Below are 13,248 nucleotides of genomic sequence, written 5' to 3'. Positions count from 1 at the left end.
CATCCCCACAGTCCATGGCCTAAACACTCAAACATCTCCACAGTCCATGGCCTAAACACCCAAACATCCCCACAGTCCATGGCCTAAAGCACTCAAACATCCCCTCAGTCCATGCACTGAACACTCAGACATTCTGTAATCCATGCACTAAACACTCAAACATCCCCACAGTCCATGCACTGAACACTCAGACATTGCCATAATCCACGCAGTAAACACTCAGACATCCCATAATCCATGCAATAAACACCCAAACATCCCATAATCCATGCAATAAACACCCAGACACCCCCTCAGTCCCTGCACAGCCCCAGGGAAGCTGCCGCAGTGGGACTGCACCCCCGGGCTGCAGGAGCCAGCCGAGCTGGGCTGTGTGGGCTCTCAGAGCCCCTGGCAGCCCGGGGCCCCTCCTGTGCCCTGCACCAGGAGCCCCTGCAAAGCAGAGAACAGGGAGAGGTAACGTGCACACAGCAGATTGCTGCAGATAAACTGGCAGAAACACAGGCAAAGCACAATATTTGGTTCATCTTCAAAGGTCCCTGCAAGAAGAGATGTAAAACTTTTCAGCAAAACAAGTTTTCTTGGCTAGCACATGCCAGGGGATTGTCATATGGGGTTGGAAAAACGCCAGATGAGAAATGTGATTTCTGTCCCACTGTGGGCAGGGAGCAGGGACAGACCTCGAGGCAGGAAACGGACCCCACAAAGGGTCCCTGTGGAAAGGGCTCCTAGAAAGGTAGGTCAGTTAATTTGAGTACAGAGAACACTAAAATCTGCAGATAACTGAGTTTTAAAACCATCTTTTCCCCAAGGAAATGCTAATATTTGTCAGACTGATCACTGTCCACATGATCGACTACCATAGCAGCAAATACAGCACAGCTTGCAGGATGAAAGAAGCTGAATTTTCTTATTAATTTATATAATATATATATTATTTTAAATATTATATTATTATTATAATTCATACAGTATATTTTATTTATTATTTTTACGAATTTATACAATATATTTTATTGTACATTATGACAGAAGCAAGAAACTCTTTTGGTTTTTAATTTCAAAATAATCTCTGGGTTTTAAGAGACTGAAACCTTCAGCTCCCAAAAAAGTTCTGTGCTTGTCACTGCAGAAGAAGCAGAACATGGCATTGCAGCTGAAGCGTCTGTTGCTCAAGAAACCAGAGAATGCCAGGGTGCCAGGCTGGGAGGGCCCTCAGAGATCTCCTGGCCCAAGCCAGGTCTGGGTGGGATGGGCCAGCGCCTGCCCAGCTGCACCTGGAAAAGCCCAGCCAGATCCCTGCTGGGATCCGGCCCTGCTGGGATGGACAGGACGGAACCGCAGCTGGGAACTGTGGGCAGGGGGCACTCCTGGGGTCTCCAGCCCCGGGTCCCTCTGAGAGCAGGGCCAGCGTCACAGTCCCTCCGAGTGACCACAGCTCCAGCGCTTCCAGCCTTCTCTCCTGCTGGAAGAGGAAGAAAACTCTGATTTTCCACAGGCAACTTTCATTGCCGCTTGGAAGATTTTTATTTTTTTTTAATTGCACAAGATGATTTCCTGAACTCCCCTCCTGAGATGGTTATTTGAGCATTTCTCCACTCCCTGCCTGCAGCACTGGCGCTCTCCTGCTGTAAGTTTGACTGCCAGTGGCTGAGCCAGGCGGTGAGTGACGGCCAGGCGTGCAGGGAGCCTCTCCCGAGCCCCCAGGCTGCCCTTCCCACTCCTGGTGCCCTTGGCTGGGGGCTGCTGCCCTCCAGTCCCGCCTGTGCGGCTGAGAGGAGAGGGGATGAGCTGCAGGGACCGGCTGGATCCCGCTCACAGCAGAATGTGGCAGGGCGGGCTGGGAACCTGTGTGATCATGGGAGACTCGGAGCGAGCAAGCAGGGGAGCAGCACACACAGACACACTGACATACAGACTGACACACAGACAGACACACTGACATACAGACTGACACACAGACACACAGACTGACACACAGACAGACACACTGACATACACAGACACACAGACAGACACACTGACTGACACACAGACACACACACGGACACACTGACACACACACTGACACACAGACTGACACACTGACATACACAGACACACACTGACACACTGACACACAGACTGACACACAGACAGACACACTGACACACAGACTGACACACAGACACACAGACAGACACACAGACATACACACACAGAAAGCACTCAAACATCCCCTACACCCCCAGGGAAGCTGCCACACACAGACAGACACACTGACATACACAGACACACAGACTGACACACAGACTGACACACTGACACACAGACACACAGACAGACACACAGACATACACACACAGAGACAGACACACTGACACACACACACTGACACACACACTGACACACAGACAGACACACTGACATACACAGACACACAGACTGACACACAGACTGACACATAGACACACAGACAGACACACAGACAGACTGACACACACACACAGACACACAGACTGAAACACTGACACACAGACAGACACACTGACACGCACACTGACACACACACAGACACACTGACACACACACTGACACACACACTGACACACAGACAGACACACAGACACACTGACACACACACTGACACACACACACAGACAGACACACTGACACACAGACTGACACACAGACAGACAGACACACAGACACACAGACACACTGACACACAGACAGACACACTGACACACTGACACACACACACAGACAGACACACTGACACACACACACTGACACACTCCTCCAATCCATTCCTGGCATTCTGAACTCCCCAGCCACCGCTCCTCGCGCACATTTGTGGAGCTGGAGGAGAAGCCACATGTCGTGGACAACAGCAGGAGCACTTTACTCCTACCAGGGTGCAGATAAGATCAAAAACGTTCATTCCTGGAGGAGAAAGAAAAGCTTTTGGAAGAGATAATGAACCATTCATTTCTTTAATTTTATTTTACATATAATTATTTCGCTTGGCACATTTTTTTTCAGTCGCTTCATAATTTTAAACTTTCTGCAGAGTAATTATGCATAGCAAGGGTTGCACCTCTATCTATAAAAAACATACTCTGCAAGCAGCATCAAAACAATATTTTCACAAAAATTCTATTATTGTTTGATATTTAGCGAAGTGTTTACCTTAAATCTAAATGAACTGTGCCCTTAAGCATATTAAAAATACCAAGTTTAAAATGTTAAATGCAGATGAGGCTCAGTAAGGTTTGTTTTCTAATGTGTTTTTTAATGAGATTTCTGTGATTTTCATCTTTCTCTTTGTGAGGTTTTCACAGAAACTTGATTTTCTTTAATTTTGCTATTGGAAGAGGAAGAAATATTTTTATGAGAGAGAAGTGCTGGATGTCTTCACTGCCTCCGATGTTTCCCAGGAGCAGAGTGTGGGTGACAGCTGCTGGCAGTGGCAGGGGTGGTGTGGGCAGGGTTGAATCACAAATTCAGAGAAATGTTTAGGTTGGAAAAGACCTTTTAAGGCCATCCCCAGCACTGCCAGGGCCACCAGCAACCCGTGTCCCCATGTCCCCAAGTGCCACATCCACATGGCTTTTAAACCCTGCCAGGCAGGGGGACTCCAGCCCTGCCCTGGCAGCTGTGCCAAGGCTGGACAGCCACAATCTGTTCCCCTGAGGTTTTCCCTGGTGTCCAACCAAAACCTCCCAGTACAACCTGAGCCCCTTGCCCCTTGACCTGCTGCTTGTTACCCCTGCCAAGGCTGAGCCACCAACATCGGAAGAGAAGGAGCTCCTTTGGAAAGTGTTGCGGTGTCAGATGTGCTCCCCAGGGTCCCTCCTCGTGCCGTGGGGCAGAGGAGGTGCAGCTCTGTAGGACAGGGTGGCACTCCTCAGCAGATGGACTGAAATGGCAGTGGTTGGTCACTGCAGCCATTCTGACCAGCCCTGACACAGGTGTCCCTCCTGGGCCAGCGCTCAGGGCCTGAGCTGGGCACAGTGTCCCAGCCTGCCCGGGCTGTCCCAGCCCTCTCCTCCCTCCTCCTGCCCAGCTCTGGGGGCCAGGCCCCTTCTCCTGCTGTGTCCTGTGGAGCTGCTCCAGCCCAGAAAACCTCAGAGAGCTGCTCATGTCCCTTTGGAGACCACGGCTCAGCAGGAACACTGAGCCTGGAGCTGATCCCCTGGAATCACACTGGGAGTGACCATCCCCAGGGCAGCTCGTGTCCTGCCCAGGGCAGTGTGTCCCTCTGTCCCTCCCAGGGCACAGTGCCCATCCCAGGGCAGTGTGTCAGTGTGTCAGTGTGTCCCTCTGTCCCTCCCAGGGCACAGTGCCCATCCCAGGGCAGTGTGTCAGTGTGTCCCTCTGTCCTGCCCAGGACACAGCCCTCTGGGGCTCCTCTCATTGAGAAAATCCCCATCATGGCTTGGGAAGAGCAAAGCTCAGAGGAGGCTTGTGCTGGGTGTGCTCAACCACCACAGAGGATTTCTTTCTGTTTTTTTTTTTTGTTTTTGTTTTGGTTTTGGTTTTTTTTCTGGAGAACCTGTTGGCTCTCCACTGACAGCCTGGAAATCTCTCCTGAGGAGCTCTGCTCTGGTTCCTTCAGTCACACTTGGAGCATGGCTGGAAGGAAAAACATACAAGTGAAAATTATCGCCTTTGGAATGCCTGTGAAGTTCATTGAGAGTTCTGGCTTTGGCAGGGTGATGGTGCCACAATTCATTTAATCCATTTAGCCAGCTCAGTTATTAATTAATCGGTCTTGGGAAAGTCTAATGACAGGTTCATATTAACAGTAAAAGCACTCAATTCTCACAATGGCATAAAATGAAAATATAAAGGAGAATCAGAAAAGACATCACCCATGGGAAATCAGACCCCCCAGCAGAAACAAGAGCAGAATCTGTGCAAATGTTCAGAGGAAGACGTGAGACAGTTAAATATTTAAACCGCATAATATTCATTATAAAAGCAAGTTCAATGATACATTAAAAGTCATTGGACAGAACAGAAAACACATCGAGTGGCAGTGGGAGGAAGAAGTTTCTGAGGAATTTCAGGCAGAATGTGGTTGCAGAAATACATCTCAGAGTGAATGCACACAGATCTGTGCCACTATTGCTCCTTCTCCTGCTGCCCCTGTACTGCAGGCACAGCTCTGCCTCCCTGGGGGACCCTGCTCAGAGCCCCAGGAGTGCAGGCTGTGGGAAAAACCATCACAGCATGACACAGCCACAGCAGCTCTGGCAGCACACACATCTCCACAGCGTCCACCTGGGAGAGGCAGCAGCCTTTGGGTCACCAGGGGCTTCAAACTCAGCAGTTTTCATTTTGAAAAGAATTAAATTGTTGCTACAAAAAATAAAGGATGGGGGAGTGAACTGCATCAGTGTAAAAATCAAAATTTCTGAAAAACTCCATACAAAGAGAAGACTTTCACTTGAGCTTTCAGATTGCAGTTTTTTGATGTCTCCTTCAAACCAAACCATCTGGCTTTTCCAAAACGTGTATTACCATGGGTAGTATTATTTTCAAGTTTAATGAGTTTAACTCCCTGAAGCCTCCCCTGCTCATTTTCCTGCTCAGCCCCTCATCCTGTCTTTTACCTGCTGGCTCTCAGCTCTGGGAAAAGGCTCCGTCCAGCCCAGCATAAACAGCTCCTCCAGCAGGGAGCCTCTGGCCACGGGCAGTGAAACAGAGCACACCCAGTGCACAGCCAGGCACAGCCAGGTTTGCAGAGCACACCCAGAGCACAGCCAGGCACAGTCAGGTTTGCAGAGCACACCCAGAATACAGCCAGGCACAGTCAGGTTTGCAGGGCGTGTGGTGCAAAGCCAGATGAGATCTGTGGGATGCTGGCAGGCCAGGGAGGAGCAGGGGGCCCAGGGAGAGCTGCACCTGCTCCTCAGGGAGAGCTCCTCCATCCACTGCTCTGTACAAACGGGCTTCAGAGAACAGAGCAGCTGTTTTCTGAACAAAGGGCTTCTCCGTGTTCCCTGCTAGGATCTGCTCCCAACAGTGTGGAGAAATTGCAGCAGGGTGGTGTCTGCCAAACAAAGCACTTTGTGCCCCGAGAGAGGAGAAGGATCAAATCCTTTCTGAACAGTTTTCATCCTGGAAAGGATTTTGTCTCCATGGATTCACTTCAGGTTCTATATGGACTCAGGGAAAGCTGTTTATGCATGTATGTAGGTCCCTAATGGTTTGTTTCATTAATTACCACCACTGTTTTCCCCCTCTGTGTTGGCCACTCCATCTCCCCACTGGTGCTGGCTCGGGCCCAGGGAATGCCCCCTGCAGACCCCCGTGTCCTGGAGGCCAGGTCACCCCTGTGGCTGCACTCAGAGGCAGGGAAATGGGGTGACAACTGTGTGTCCACAGCCAGGTTTGCAGAGCACACCCAGTGCCCAGCCAGGGACAGCCAGGTTTGCAGTGCTAACCCAGTGCCCAGCCAGGGACAGCCAGGTTTGCAGTGCTAACCCAGTGCACTGCAATGCACTGGTTTGTTTCATTATTGGTTTGTTTCATTAATTACCACCACTGTTTTCCCCCTCTGTGTTGGCCACTCCATCTCCCCACTGGTGCTGGCTCGGGCCCAGGGAATGCCCCCTGCAGACCCCCGTGTCCTGGAGGCCAGGTCACCCCTGTGGCTGCACTCAGAGGCAGGGAAATGGGGTGACAACTGTGTGTCCCCAGCAGGTGTGTCCCAGGATCTGCCAGGACTCCACAATGGTCTTTTCCTTTTAACTAAGAAAACCATTAAGGCTGTTTGCCTTGAGCTCTGGTTAATGGACTGCACGGATTATTTATTTATTTTTAAATGAACACACTTTATTTCCCCAAAGTGCCGCTGTTGACTTTCTCTAAGTGCTGCCATCTGGCTCCCCTGACTCAAAGGGAGAGAGAGGTAGTGTGGTAATAAATAAGAAACCAAACAAACAAACAAATAAAAAATCCCGATTCCTTGCAATTGGAGCGTCACCCAAACACTTGTAGGGTTGTGTTAAATTCTATAATTGTCTTGCTGATGATTTTGAAAGAAACAAGTGCTGTTGTGCTGACAGCCTGTAGCACTGATTGAAAATTACCACATCAATCTCCTCGACTGAGGGTCTCTCCCCACCATTCTTTCTGCACTGCTGGAGACTCCCCTCTCTGTGGGAGTGCCATTACCAGCTCAGGAATGTTCATCCTGGCTTTTATTTCCCTTTGCAGAGCAGCTCAAGGCTCACAACTGCAGCCTCACTTCACTTTCCTTTTTCTTCCTCCCCTTGCCCTTTCCAAGAGAGCATTTCCCAGACCCCTCACCAAAGCACCCCTCATCCTCCTGAACAGAGTGAGGCCATTCCCAGGGGCAGCAGGAATTGCTCAGCAGCCTGGGCAGCTCCTGCTCCTTGGCAGAGCCCTGGGGAGCCCCAGGGATGAGGGTGGGTCTGTCCCCAAGGCTGACAATGGCTCTGTCCCCAGGCTGGCCCAGGCTGAGGTCCTGCTTGCCCACCTTTCCCACCTCCTCTGCCAGAACACCAGCCCAGCTGTGCCAGGGCAGGATTCTCCCCTTCCCAGCTCAGCACAGAGGGCAGAGATGACGCCGGTGGTGAGGCAGGAGATGGCTGCAGAGCATCTGTCCAACACAAACACTCACAGGAGTCACGTGTGCCAACATTACACCCAGGAATTATTTCACTTTAGAATGAAGGCTCACTGCCTCTTCCATCCCAGGGCAGGAGTCAGAAGTCATGGAAAATGTAGGCTACAGGCAAGGATAATTGTTGTAAATTGCCAGGAAATGCACAGATCCTTTGGGGAAGAGTGCAGCACAGGGAAGCTGGCAATCCATCACGCTCCTTCCAGCTGCAAAATTTTCGCCCATTTTTACTGCCTGTGCCGGTGACAGGTAATTTTGTGAGAGGTACCTGTGAAACCAATTAGGAGCACACAGGGCATGGGGACACAGCCAGTGACAGCGGTGCTGCTGACAGGCACTTCCTCGGGGAGCAATCCCTGGAGCGGCCTCGGGCACAAGGACATGAGGACAAAAGCACCATGGTACCCCTGTCTGGGAGCTGTGGGGGACAAAAACACCATGGTACCCCTGTCTGGGAGCTGTGGGGGACAAAAGCCCCATCATTTTCCTTGCTGGGAGCTGTGGGGACAAAAGCACCATCATCTTCCTCGCTGGGAGCTGAGGAGGACAAAAGCACCATGCTCCCCCTGTCTGGGAGCTGTGGGGGACAAAAGCCCCGTGGTCCCCCTCTGCAAGAGCTGAAGGGACAAAAGCCCCGTGGTCCCCCTCTCTGGGAGCTCAGAGGGATAAAAGCACCATTATCTTCCTCTCTGGGAACTGAGGGGACAAAAACCCCATGGTCCCTGTCTCTGAGAGCTCAGATGGGATAAAAGCCCTGTGGTCCCCCTGTCTGGGAGCTGAGGGGACGAAAGCACCATCATCTCCCTCTCCAGGAGCTCAGAGGGATAAAAGCCCCGTGGTCCCTGTCTCCAGGAGCTCAGAGGGACAGGAGCCCCGTGGTCCCCCTCTGCAGGAGCTGTGGAAGCCAGGCTGTCCCGACGCTCGGTGCAGGGATGGGTGATGCACACACACCCCGTGCACAGCTCTGCCCCTGCTGCTCCCAGCCGTGCAGCTCCAGGGCTCCAGAGAGCCCCTGAGCAAAGGCACCTGCAGCTCTGGGGATGCAGCTCCTGCCCTGGGTGCAGAGGAGAGGGGACAGCCACAGCCAGGGCCGGGAAGGGTGGCAGGGGACCTGAGGGGCTCTGTGGCTGGTGGCACCGAGGTGTCCCCACACCTGCACTCCAGGCCTTTCCCCCAGTCCATGCAGCACAGCTGGCACAGCCCCTGTGCCCTGTGTCTCCCACACTCGTGCCAGCAGTGCCCAGGGAAGGGGGTGCTGCCAGGCCCCCTGCTCTGCTCCCATGCCTTGTCCTCCCCCAGCCAGTGCCTGGTTCCCAGCAGTGGGAAATGCCCAGCTGCAGTGGGGGCTGCAGCTGGCTCTGCCCTGCCTGGCTCCTGCCCTGTGGAGCACACACTCTCTGGGGTGCTAGCCTGAGCTGCTCTCTGATCAAGGACACTTCCTTCTGCAGGCCCCACGCCCCTGAAAAGCTTTCCAAGTTAATTGGTTGCCCACTGAGTATTGGTGTCTTTAATCGGACACAAATCTGTCTCCAGGAAAAGCCATTTCACGGTTGAGGACATTTCACAACAAGACCTAAACAAGGAAATCACTTAATTGATGGTACAAGCTGTATATCTAGCAAAGAGTTGTGTCTCAGGAGATACCAATAGTTTTTGTGTCTGAAGCAGTGCCCTAACAGCTGCCGAGACCCAGGACATTCCTCTGGCTGCCCTGGGTGATCCGAGACCCTGGCAGGGGGCTCAGAGACCTTGGCATGGAGTCAAAAACACCTGTGCCTTTGGTTTTAGTCCATAAAAAAAATTACCAACTTTGTGTGAAGATTTACAAGCCACAAGAGTTTGAGTAGAATGATAGTTAATTTGTCCCAGGGCAAAAAAGTAGAATTTTGGGGTCTAAGAATGGGGGTTCAAGAAACAAAATAGAGGAATCTGGGTGTGTCCTGTCCTCCTTCTTCTTGCCCTCCATCCTCTGTGTGATGGTGACACTTCTGGATTGGTTCAGAGTGGAGACAGGCTGTCTAACATAGGTGACAGGAATTGGAAAATTATTGTAAATAAAGTACAGGTAGTTCTTAGAATAAAATGTTAACACCACCCCAAGGGCAGGCAGTGTGCCACAGCCAGACCTGCAGGACAGATCTCAGCAGGTCATGGAAAGAATGTAATAGATAACAAAAAATAAACAACCTTGAAAAGCAGAATTGACAAATCTCAACTTCTTCTTCGGTCGTGGGGCTAAAAAAAAAAAAAGAAACTTTCTGATACCTCAAAGTCATGACAAGAACAAAAACCCAAGGAACAGGTGGCTGTTGGCTTAGAGGAAAGCTGTGCCAGCCCTCCATGGGAGCACAGCCTCTGCCCAGCACTCGGAGCTGCAGCACAGCCCTGGAGGCTGCTGCTCCCATAAATCCAGCCCCTCAACTCTGGCACTGCAAATAAAATAATGACAGCAAAAGTGAAATAAAAATTTCCCCATCACTTCACGTTTCTGTAGGGCAGGTAAGCAAAGCTTTACAGTTTGTCAGAAGCACCATAAAGTCCTCTTGAACCCACCTGGGAGTGCCACTTGCTAAATCATCAGCTGAGATTGCTCTGGAGCCTTCACTGTGCCACGGCACGCTGCTCTGAGTCCTGTGGCCACAGCTGTGTGTTCAGGGGGGCCAGGATCACCCACCCCGAGATTTGCAGCCAGAGACACGGGGCAGACACTTCGATGTGCCAATCTGGGGTGTGAGGGCACGGCTGCTTCCTCTAGTGATTGCACAAACAAGGGGGAGAAACCCTTCCCTGCTCTGCTGGGGTTGAAGGGGGTTGGCTGGGGCTCTTTGGCATTTCCAGTGCAGTGTTCTGGTATTTCCTCGTGATGAAATGAAGCCCAGCACAGTGGATTCAGCATTGCCTGCCCCAGTAGCCCCAGTGTGGAGGTGCTCCTGCAAACACTCACCCCAGCTGCCTGAGCCCACTTTCCTTAAGGGAGATCCCAAGGATTCCTGTGAGGACTTTCTGCTTTCTTCTTCTTTTTCCAGATGTGGCCATGAATTCCCCACACCTACTGCTTTTTCCCAGATCCTTCGAGATGCCCCAGGCACCAACAGGCTCAGCCCCCTGCATGCTCTGACTTTGGTGAGGAGAGAGGGCTGAGTTCACCTGGAACAGCTTTCCCTGCATGTCCCATGACAAGGGAGCTCTGAGTTCACCTGGAACAGCTGTCCCTGTGTGTCCCATGACAAGGGAGCTCTGAATTCACCTAGAACAGCTTTCCCTGTGTGTCCCATGACAAAGGAGCTCTGAGTTCACCTGGAACAGCTTTCCCTGTGTGTCCTGAGGGAATGGAGCTCTGAGTTCACCTGGAACACCTTTCCCTCTGTGCTCCCATCCAGAGTACAGTAAAAGCAGGGTAACCCCAACGTCTGGGAGAAATGACGCATCTGATTCCATTGATATCAGAAGGCTAATTAATTACTTTATAGTACTATATTATTCTACACTAAATTACACTATATTACACTGAATCTGCACAAGCACTCTACTCCACTCAATTGAACCTGGTGACTGTCTGCTGACCGACAGTCTGGACACGTGCTTGGCCCTGACAGGCCAAGGAAACAAAACACCATCACTTTGGGTAAAACAACCTTTATATTGCATTCTACTTTGGCACAGCACAGGAGCAGCCAATGAGATAAGAATTGCTTTTTCTTTCTCTGAGGTTCCTCGTTGCGATTCCCAGAAAATATCCTTGGGAAGTTGTGCCTTGTTTTCCTCCGTGAAGAGAAATGCGGCCACAGACGGAATGGGATGGGAGGAGGCTGTGGGACAGGATGGGGGAGGCTGGGCCGCTGGGCACAGAGCTGAGCCAGGCGCTGCTGCAGGGCTGCTCCTGCTGTGGGGCAGATCCCTTGGCAGGCAGAGGAATGTTCCTGCCTCAGGTTTTCTCTTAACTGCTTTCAGCTCTTCATATCCTCCTGGTCTCAGGCAGTATTTGGAGACTATTACAGCAAATCAAAGGGTAAAATCACCCTGCTCATCCTCCCTGCAAGGCCTTGGGTGTGGACAGACCAGAGCTGACCAAGCTCCTGCTCCAGAGGTGCCCGTGCTGCTCACCAGGAACCCATTTCCCACCACGTTGGTGAGGGGCAGTGAACCCCAGCACAGCCCTTTTGGAGGCTCCTGCACAAGGCACTGGGACTCTTCCCTCTGCTCCATGAGCCCAGGGATCCCCTGGCCATGGGCAAACTGTTGGACCAACATCAACCCTCCTTGGGCAGGGAAACAAAAATCTTGTCTTCAGGCTTCCAGGACAAATTACAGCCATATTCTGACTTGCTGTACAGTAGCAGTGGTTTTTTGTTCTCACTTTTTATTGATTGTAAGGATTCATATTAAATGTAATAGTTGCAATAAGTCACCAATAGCCTATTCATCTTATATACAAAAATCTGCAAATAAAATGTAAATGTGTGATTTTGCTATTATTATTTCCATGTGAAAGAATCTGTCATATTCTTTTCATAGATTACATAGATTATTCCACATTTTCTCTTCCTTTTAATAGCTGTGCCATGCAATAAGCCGTGCTGGATTGTTTGCTCACTTACACGTTTTGACATCACTTTTTAAATCAGTGTTTCTTAGAAATGCTTCTTCATGCTTTATAACCTCATCCACACAGCCTTATCTTTAAACAAAGTACAAGCCAGAGGTAAAACATACATGATCTTCACCTTTACAAGGAGATTAAACCCTGTTTAAACCCTGGGCTATTTTTTAACCTTTTGGTTTTATGCTGTGCTCTTTTTCACCATAAACACTTGCTCAAGCACTGCAGTAATGAACCCATCTCTGGAGAGACAGGAGAAGGATTGCCCTGAGCCACACGCGGCCTTGCAGGAGGAGATGGGATTTTAAGCCCGAAGGACTGAAGGCATTTTTACTCCACGCTACAGAGGGAGAGATCCAGAGCTCTGCCACGGCCTCTGACATTCAGAGATGTGCTGGGCACACAGCACAGTCACACACAGAAATGCACTTTATCAGCCAGTTTCCATAGTCTCATCCTATCAACCCTCAGAGAGCCCCACTTAAATTGATTAAAAGCCTCTTGCCCATCAAAGCAAGAGGAGGAATAGGAGCAGGAGTCAGTCAGCAAAGGGCAATGTCACTCATTTCCAGCAGTCTCTGGCTCTGGTGTCCCCACAGCTGCAGTGAGGAGCTGCAGGGCCAGGCAGGAACCGGCCACCAGGGCAGGGCTGAGATGCTGAGGAGCAGGAGAGCTCATGGACACCTGAGCTGGACAGAGGAACACCTCCCCGAGCTGCCAGCCCCCCTGGGGATGCTCATGGCACGTGTCAGACCCCCAGGACAAGGCTGGCAGGGGCCCTGGGTGACCCAGCACAGGTAACCCAGGTGGGGAGGAGACCCAGGAACCCCTGGGAGTGGCTGCACTGGCCCTGCCACAGAGCAGCACTGGCACAGGGAGGTGGCACAGGCTGGGGACGGTCCCTTGTGACCTCTCACACCACCCTGGGGAGCCCCCACAGCCCAGGACGTGCCTCAGCCCTGCCTGCCAGGCCAGCAGCTGTTCCCTGCTCCAAGAGCAGAGCAGGTGA

This window comes from Passer montanus, unplaced genomic scaffold (assembly GCF_014805655.1).
Source record: "Passer montanus isolate IOZ18808 unplaced genomic scaffold, ASM1480565v1 scaffold181, whole genome shotgun sequence".
Classification (NCBI taxonomy): domain Eukaryota; kingdom Metazoa; phylum Chordata; class Aves; order Passeriformes; family Passeridae; genus Passer; species Passer montanus.
This window is presented reverse-complemented; position numbering follows the sequence as displayed.